Source organism: Crocuta crocuta, unplaced genomic scaffold (genome assembly GCF_008692635.1).
Source record: "Crocuta crocuta isolate KB4526 unplaced genomic scaffold, BGI_CrCroc_1.0 scaffold130, whole genome shotgun sequence".
Classification (NCBI taxonomy): domain Eukaryota; kingdom Metazoa; phylum Chordata; class Mammalia; order Carnivora; family Hyaenidae; genus Crocuta; species Crocuta crocuta.
In genome coordinates this window covers 9,305,540-9,315,209 of record NW_027527920.1, presented here as the reverse complement: position 1 = coordinate 9,315,209, position 9,670 = coordinate 9,305,540, and the positions used below count along the sequence as shown (strand labels likewise).

Here is a 9,670-nt window from a genome sequence, read left to right as displayed (position 1 = left end):
ATTATTTTTATGTTTTCTTTTTTTTTTTTTTTTTTTTTCATTGATTGCAAGGGAAAGAGAACTTGTCTGCAATTATAGATTTTCTACTCTGCTTTCTGGCTCTCCCAAAGAGCCTTCACCTGAACTGTCAGTTGGCAAAGGTCTGAACCAGGATCAGAGTTGGTTTACATTCCTTTTCATCTTCAGGCACAGAGATTTCCTGCAAAGATCATTCTCTGCAGATCTATAAGATCTAGTATACAAAGTCAGTCCTCAAGTTAATAATAAGAACTATGTACAGATACTTAAAAAAAAAAATCCTTCAGCCTCCTAGGCTTTTTGTCTGCTACCCAGCTCTTTGTACTTCTGTCTGTCTCTTTGCCGAGCAAACTACTACTTTCTTCAAATGGAAAAATCCTTAGAGCTTAGAGAGAAGCTGTGAATGCTTGGCCTCTGAGGGAAATGGAGGCTCATGAGGTCCCTGTAGAACTGAGCCACCTTGCTGAGAACAGGTGTGTAGGGGTCATGGCCTCAATTCTTCCTGGTTTCTTTGCCTACCTGTCATGCAGTGTTCCTTCTTTCTTCCCTCTCAGTGCAAACCTTGCCTTGGAGACATTTTTAAATTCTTGTAGATTCTATCTCTTTTTAGGCTGTCCATAATACAGCCAGCACTGCAAAGATCCTCTTTGACTAGGCTCAACCTTGGTACTGTTAAGACCCAAGTATAACTTGGAATGTTTTCCTTGGCTTTTTTGAGACATAGTGTTTATGCAGAGGTCTGAGTCCACCTGATTTCACCTTGTCCCACCTCACTTCAAATTGAAATAATAGGTCTCAGATCCATTCCTCGTGACAAGGCTTACTTTAACACAAGGTCCCAGAAACAATGTATAAGAAGCCTTAAGGCAGACCATCTACTTTTGCTGAGGCAAAATTGCTTCCTGGCTTTTATGGTGCTTTTAAGGAAGACAAGGCTGCGGTGTCTGGGTGGCCAGTCAGTTAAATGACTAACGATTTCAGCTCAGGTCATGATCTCCTGGTTCATTTCAAGCCTTACATCAGGCTCTGTTGTCAGTACGGAGCCCACTTTGGATCCTCTGTTCCTCTCTTTCTCTCTTTGTTTCTCTCTCAAAAATAAAAAATAAACATAAAAATATAGGGGCACCTGGGTGGCCCAGTTGGTTGAGTGCTTGACTTCAGCTCAGGTCATGATCTCGCGATTCGTGAGTTCGATCCCCATGTCAGGCTCACTGCTGCCAGCAAAGAGCCTGCTTCCGACCCTCTAACCCCCTCTCTCTTTGTCCCTCCCCTGCTTACACTCAGTCTCAAAAATAAACAAACATTAAAAAAAAAAAAAAAGAATTCTAGGAGATGCTAGGGGTACCTGGGTGGTTCAGTTAAGCATTCTGACTCTAGTACAGAACAGATACCTGAACCAGTGTCAGGAAAGTTGGATTCCAGAACAGATCTTACCTTTAGCTGGCTGTGTCATCTTGGGTAAGTCTCTTAACTTCTCCCAGCCTTAGATTTCTAATTTATGAGGGCTTGGGTTAGATGTACACTGCTCAGTAAAACATTTTGTGATGGAAATAAGCTGTCCAAAATGGTAGTTTAGTCACATGTGATATTGAGCACCCTAAAATATGGCACATAATACTGAGGATAATTAAATTTATTTTTTAAATTTTATTTAAATCCAAGTTATTTAATATATAAGGTGATAATGATTTCAGGAGTAGAATTCAGTGATTCATCACTTACGTATAACACCCACTGCTCATCCCAACAAGTGTCCTCCTTAATGCCCATCATCCATTTAGCGCATCCCTCTACCCAACACCCCTCTAGCAACCCTCAGTTTGTTCTCTGTGTTTAAGAGTCTCTTATAGTTTGCCTCCCTCCCTGTTTTTGTCTTATTTTCCCTTCTCTTCCTTTATGTTCATCTGTTTTGTTTTTTAAATTCCATGTATGACTAAAATCATATATTTGCCTTTCTCTGACTTATTTCATTTAGCATAATACATTCTGGTTCTATCTGTGTTGTTGCAAATGACAAGATTTCATTCTTTTTGATTCCTGAGTAATCTTACACACACATACACACACACGCACACACACACACACACACACCCCTGCACCTTCTTTATCCGTTCATCACTCAATGGGCATTTGGGTTCTTTCCAGCATTTGGCTATTATTGATAGTGCTGCTATAAACATTGAGGTGAGTGTGCCCCTTTGAATCAGCATTTTTGTATCTTTTGGATAAATACCTAGTGCTGGGTCATAGGGTAGCTCTATTTTTAATTTTTTGAGGAACCTCCATACTGTTTTCCAGAGCAGCTGCACCAGTTTGTATTCTCACCAGCACTGTAAAAGTGTTCCTCTTTCTCTGCATCCTTACCAACAGCTGTTGTTTCCTGAGTTGTTAATTTTAACCATTCTGACAGGTGTGAGGTGATATCGCATTGTGGTTTTGATGTGTATTTCCCTGATGATGAGTGTTATTGAGAATCTTTTCATATGTCTGTTAGTCATCTGGATGCCTTCTTTGGACAAGTGTTTATTCGTGTCTTTTGCCCATTTCTTCATTGGATTATTTGGCTTTCAGGTATTGGGTTTGATAAGTTCTTTATAGATTTTAGATACTAACCCTTTATCTGATATGTCATTTGCAAATATCTTCTCATTCTGTCAGTTGCCTTTTAGTTGATAAGGATTATTAAATTTAAATAGTCACATGTATCTTGTGGTTTACTGTATTGAACTGCAATAGGGGCTAGATGATCTTTATGTGTGCTCTAAATTTTTTTTTAGTTTTTTAACTTATTTTTGAGAGAGAGAGAGAGAGAAACAGCACAAGCAGGGGAGGGTCAGAGAGAGAGGGAGACACAGAATCTGAAACAGGCTCCAGGCTCTGAACTAGCTGTCAGCACAGAGCCCAAAGCGGGGCTCGAACCCATGAACCGTGAGATCATGACCTGAGCCGAGCCGGACGGCCAACTGACTGAGCCACCTGGGTGCTCCCCCAGGCGCCCCTACATTTTGTGTACTCTAAAAGTGTAAATATACTCTGGGGTAGAAAGAAGAGTATTTATGTGGGGGGATAAAGAGAGTGGGTAAATAGCCAACATCTGCACAGACCCAGGATGACTTCTGTGACTCTGACCCTTATTACCTGGGAGAACATTTGGCCCTGCTTCAAACTCTGTGGTTGAGTCTTGTGCTTTGGTGTATGGGTTGCAGTTTTGTCATTATCAGAGTAATAGGCAGTGGTTTTGCTTAGCAGGAAGTAAGTTTGCCTGTGGTAGCTCCGCTGAGAACCTACCTCAGCAGTTCTTCATCCTCGTCTGACTGCAGATCCCAACTGCAGGTCTTTATCCTTCTCACTAAAAAGAAGGTCTGTCCATTAATCTTCTTTCATTGAAATGGTAACCTTAGTAGTTACCCTTGCTTTATTCTGTGATTCTGAGGTAGGAAAGTATGTGTGTGAACCGTGAAGTACCTAATTATTAGATATTTATACTGGAAAGTTACACTGGTTCTCAGCTTCTGGTTTTTCTTTTTCCTTGGCTATAATTAACACCCCTTCACCTTCAGTCTTGCCTTAGGCAGCACTTACCTGGAGGATGACATGGTGCACAGTGACCAAGCTTTCTCCACTGCTTAGCCAGTTGCTTACTCGCCTAACTCCTGCAGAAACAGCTCCACCAATAGCACAGTCATGAAGAGCCTAGCAGCCATTGTCTGGCACCACAAATCTTCATAGCAACAGACCACCACATGGCAACAGCAGCCACACAAAGGAAACATTAGGGAAATCAATACTTACTTTCTCTCACCCCTCCCCCACCCAAAACAAGCGCCAACACATTTTTCCCACTTAGCGGCTTATAACCAGGGGATGCTTTCAGGCAGTTGCGTGTCTGTATACCTTTCTGGATTATGTTATCTGCCCACTGTCACATATTTAAATCCTGAAGCCCTAAGGAAAATTTTCAGTTACAGACTTTTTTGAGTTTCATTTTGCAGATTGCAAAATAAACTAAATCTCCGAGGGAGAGAGATGTCCTTTTGTGCACTGTCACCACCACCATCCCCCTCAGCCCAGCAGAGAACAGAGTGGGGTGGTACAGTTGGCCAGACTGCAGGCTTGGCAGATAAGCAAGATTGCTTCAAATGAAATTCTTTTGATATTTCGGTAAATGAACCGTCTAAGATGGGCTCAGAAACAGACCTACTTTGTTATTAATGCCATCTTTAGCAAATAATTTAGTTCCTCATACTTATGTATGAAACCCAGTAAGTGATACCTAGGAAATAAATAACAGTCTAGTATAACCTGGGGCTGATCACTAGCCCCAGTTCATTTAGCTTTGGCATATGGTTCCCATGGGTAAAAGGGATAAGGTCGTTTAACAAGTCTGGACCTCAGTGTCCTCATTTGTAAAAATGAGGGGGTTGGTCTCCATATCTCTGTGGTCCTTCCAGCTGTGATATTTACAATTCTGTGATCATTTGTGTGGGACAGAAGAGAGAACTGTCTCTGTTAATCATTGGTTGTGGTGAGATCTGCTGGAAGATGTTGTTGAACCCTCTGGTCTCAGTGCTTACACTGCTAAAAACAGGTCCTGGCCCTGCCCTGGTTGATAAAGCTGCTGTAACAATGATGGGCAGAAGCTATTAACAAACTTGGCAACCAGCCTTTTCTCCCACAGCAGTAGTTTCAGACCAGTTCAGGCAGAGCTTTGCTCCCAGGTCGCGCTGCTGCTGCCTCTTAATGATACCAGTAAGAACTCCCTCTTTCTCTCTCTCCTCTCTCAACTCTGCCTCTGACTGCTTTATGAAACAAGAGGCTGTTCTGTACCTCTTCTGATACTTCATTATCCTATCTCCCTCAGGCTTTACAGAACAAAGAAATCATAGGGCAACAACTTTATAATTTAGGCAGCTGGAGATCATTTCCCCAGGATAGGGGTGGGTAGGTAGCTGATTCCCCCTGGCATGAAGCAGCATTGCTAAATGGCCTGTGTTTTGTCTGCCAGGCTTAGGCTTTGTTAGGCCTATTCAGGCTTCTCTGTATTTGAGTTAAATTATAGTGGCAAACCAAGCCCATGTACTTTTAGAAGGGTAGGGGTTAGGAAAAAATGGAAAGTGTGTCATTTATAGTCCCTGCTACTTGCTAATTGCTCAAGGAATTTTTGTTTAATCCACTGTCACTGTGCTTACTCCTGCCAGATCCTTTATTTCCCCTAGTTGCTGCCTTCATGGCCTTCTCCATAGCAACAAGCTCCGTGACAAAAAGGCTATGGTGAGAAATTGAGTAGTTCCCCCTCCCACAAGCTGTACTCTATTTTCTGTTTAGTAGGTCTTTAAAAAGCCTAAAAGACTGCTATCGAATACTTTTCTACCCCCATTGAACTCACAGTCAAATGAAACTTTTTAGCCCTGAACTAATTCAGTGAACAACCTGCCTTCTCCTTATTTGACTCTGATTATGCCCATCTTTTGAAAATTTTCTTGTATCATTCAGTACACTTGAAATACTGTGCATATTCCCATTTACCAAGCTCTCTTCTGCTTTTCAGCACTTAGCCCGCTCCTTAGAATTATTCTATTTAAAAATCTTACAGAATCAAGTATCAGTACGGAGAAAGAAAGGAGAAAGTAGAAACCCTCCCCTCCCATCCCCCCAAGTTCTATTGCATTAGATACTAGACTGGAGTTTGGGCAGACTACTCAAAGTACAGAACTAGCATGCACCTCAGCTGATCCTAGTACTCATCTACAGGAGTCACAAGCCCAAGTGTTTTTGTTTTTATGTTAGTATGTCTTACTGAACAATAATAAAAATATAAGTATGCGTCCAAATTTATAAGCATGCAGGTCATTGAATTTTTAAAGTGACTTCATGGTCACTTCATGGTTATTACTTCCTACATGAAGAAATGCATTATTACCATCACCCCAGAAACCCCTTCATACTTCCCTTCCAATAGCTCAAAAAAAGATCAGTTCTCACTGCCAGCATCAGAGATTGGTGTTCTCCATTTTGAACATTATATAAATAAAATCATTATAATATGACCTTTTTTTATGTCTAGCTATTCAGCATTATGCCAGTGAAATTTATCCATGTTGTTGCATGTAGTTGTACTTTATTCTGCTTATTTTATGGTATGTCATTATGTGAATGTTACACTATTCAGTTGCTGATGAGTATTTGGATTGTTTGGGGTTGTTGTGTAAAATGCTGCTGCAAAAATTGTTGTATGTGTCTTTTGAGGAATATATGTACCCATTCCTATTCTGTACATACTTAGGAATGGAATTCCTGTCATTAGGGACACATATGGTCAGCGCCAGTAGATATTGCCAGGTTCCCAAAGTGTCTGAACCAATTTATACTCCTACTTCCAAATAATCCTGATTGTTTTGCATCCTTACCAACTCTTGACCTTATTTGTCTTTTTTATTTTAGCCATCCTGTTTGCTGTATAGCATGGTATCTCATTGTGATATTAATTTGCATCTCATGAAAATCATGAAACTGAGAATCTTTTTATGTGCTTATTGGCCACTGGAAGTCTTACAAAGTACATGTTTAAACCTTTTACATTTTAGGATTGGGTTGTATGTTTCTTATGAATTTGTGCGATTTTTTTTGTATATTCTGAGTCCTTCATCAGATATATTATAAATACCTTCTATTTTATAGCTTGCCATTTCTCTTAATGGTACCTTTTCATGAATGAAAGTTTCTTCATTTTATAAAGTCTAGTTTATCTTTTTTTCTTTTATAGTTAGTGTTTTGTGGTGTCCTGTTTAAGAAGCTTGCCTTTCCCATGGTAATAAAGATACTCTCTTATGTATTTTTCTGAGAACTGTATTGCTTTTATTTTCGTATATGGATCTATAGTCTGTCTGAAATTGATTTTTGTTTAGGGTATGAGTTTAGTCAGGAGTCTGCTTTTTCCATATGGATACCTCACTGACCCAGCACCTTACTGAAAAGGCCATCCTTTCCCCCACCACTTTACTGCAGTGTCTCATTTGTCATAAATCAAATAACCTATGTGTGGGTTTATTTCTGGATCCTGTCTTTCATCCCACTCATCCATCTGTCTAGTCTTGTGTCAGTACTACACTGTCTTAATAACTGTGGCTTTATAAGTGTTGGTATCTTCAGCTTTGTTGTACTTGTTCAAGATTGACTTGACTATTGGCCTTTTACATTTCCATATAAATATTAGGATCAGTCTGTGAATTTTTATGGAGCAAAAAAACCTGCTGAGATTTTGACTGAGATTACATTGAATCTACAGGTAAATTTGGGAAAGACCCTGAGTTGTATCCTTTCATTTAAGCTAATGTTACTCAGTTGGGGGTGGTGTGGTATATGAGATCAGAGCAAGTTAGTGATATCACTTGAGGAACTTGTTTAAAAGATAGGTTAACTATCCCTTACTCCTCATATTCTGAATCAGCAGGCTCAGTTTAGAACTTAGGCATTTATTATGAAATAGCTTCCCAAGAAATTATGATTTGGTGCCATCACCACTGTTCTCCACCCACCCTATTTGAGAGCCACTGACCTAGACTGTAATCTTGGCTAGCAGCAGTGATTCACTGAGGCTAATTGAAATAGAATCTGACTGATTTCATCAACACCAGGTCTACTTTGGGGGCTGTATCTCCTAAGGCTACTGTAACAAAATGCCAAAACCTGGGTGGTTTAAAATGAATTTATTATCGCATGGTTCTGGAGGCCAGAAGTCAGAGATCAGGGGTTAGCAGGGCTGTGCTCTCTCTGATGTTTCCAGGGAAGAATGTTTCTTGCCTCTTCTAGCTTCTGATGTTTGCCAGCAATCCTTGGCATCCCTTGGTTTATAGATGTCATCACTCCAGTCACATGGCTATCTTCTCCCTGTGCGCTTTCACATCTTCTTCTCCCTGTGCGTATCTGTCAGTATGTCCACATTCCTCCCTTTTTATAAGGACATCAGTCATATTGGATTAGAGCCCACTTAAATGACCTCATTTTAACTTGATTGCCTCTGTAAAAGAACCTGTTTCTACATAGGATCACATTCTGAGGTATTGGGGGTTAGGACTTTAATAATCTGTTTTGGGGGACACAATTCAACCCATAACAGAAGCCACCCAAAACTTCAGAATAATTATTGTCACAGATTAGAGAGAGGAAGGAAACCAGAACTGTTTATAATTATAGGAGGCACTGCTTCCCAGAGCCTCTCTGGGCAGAAGAGCATCCACCCTCTCATCTCAACCGTTCCTCTCTCTGCATTACTATTTCCCCTCTTTTTGGCACGGAGAACTGCAGTGTGGTTTGGTTCTGCTCTGTTAACAAACCCTGAAAATACCAAGTGGAAGTTACCAGAAAGAAAAAGAGGCTTCAGCAGTTAGCTGTTTCTGTCAGCCTCTAGCTGAAGACGGCTGAAAGGAAAAGAGACTCATATAGACCAGCCCCTAGTCATGTTCTTACCCTAGTTCTTCCTGCCAGGCCATTAAGCAGTACAACTGTGGATAGGTATGATTCCATCACAGCCTCAGGCAAGTATTTCTTCCAAGCTGTCCCATTGAGATTCCCAGTAGCTTTCAGACAAGGACTCCAGCTGGACAGCTGAGGGTGTGATGACCTCTGCTGAGCTGCCTCCCGCTGTGGGTTCGGTGTGTGGTTACCTCAGCAAGAAGAAAGGGAGGATGTGAGATTTCAGGGTGTGGTGAACCAGCCTTTGTTGCACTTATGCAAAGTTTCCATGGTGTGGGAACTTAGAGATGGGAGGAGGAGTTGTATTCAATCTTTACTGTTCCTCCCTAGCCTCCCCGGCCCTACCGTCTGGGGGTGCAGTGGTTTACATCGGACGGATATCCCACTTTGGCCGTCCATCTCTACCCTATACCAGTCCTTTGCCTGCTTATAGTTCTGGCTGTAACAGATCTACCTAACAACTCCCCAAATGGGTACTTGCTTCATAGTGGTTTCAGCTGGCCCTCTATTATACTTTTGCCTGAAATTCTGTGGAGAGAAAATACCATGGTCATGTGAAAATCGTTCCAGGATGGTGGGTGTTACCTTGTGCTTTCTTTGATTCATTCAGCCCCAAGAGATCCCAGGAATAAGGGCTTAGGATTTTTTTTGTTTCCTGTCAATCCCAGAACTGAAGGCAGAAAAATTTGAAGATACCATTTTTGTAACAGTTGTTTCCAGATTCTGCTGCACATTAGAATGTGGAGACGGGGATTGAAAGGCCTGATGCCCAAGTCTTGCCCAGCTAAATTAAAACACCGTGTCTGTAGGTGGGAGCCAGGTGTCAGTGTTTTTAATCATCTCAGGTATATCCTGTGTGTCCAAGTTGGGGAACCACTTTTCCATAAACTTCAAACATTTCTGCAGAAGACTTTATCCCAAATTGTTTTATTGGATAACTTCAGAGATTTATACTTAGAATATTAATAATGGGCTCCTGGGAAATAGAGATTCTCTTTGGAAGTATCTTCTCTAGAGGAATAATAACCCCCTTCTGCCTTCGGGTTTCTGGGTTTGGAAGACTCCTACATGATTTGATCCTTCCCTGTAGTCACATCCCCGACTTGCAAATGAATGGATTGCCAGGATAAGTGTGATTTAAAAAAAAAAAAAAAAAAAAAAAAAAACCTGGGTGAAATGA

General features: G+C 41.0%; 1 protein-coding gene and 1 long non-coding RNA gene across 3 annotated transcripts in view; one reads left to right on the top strand and one right to left on the bottom strand.

Moving 5' to 3' along the window:
• ZNF609 (zinc finger protein 609) overlaps positions 1–9,670 on the top strand; it is a 181,409-nt gene that overhangs the window by 129,100 nt on the left and 42,639 nt on the right. The window lies entirely within an intron of this gene.
• Positions 7,710–8,676, bottom strand: LOC144218761 (uncharacterized). Its single transcript, XR_013331258.1, has 2 exons — positions 8,485–8,676; positions 7,710–7,965 (listed from the first exon to the last, which is right to left on the bottom strand). It is a non-coding gene; the product is annotated as an uncharacterized LOC144218761 (long non-coding RNA).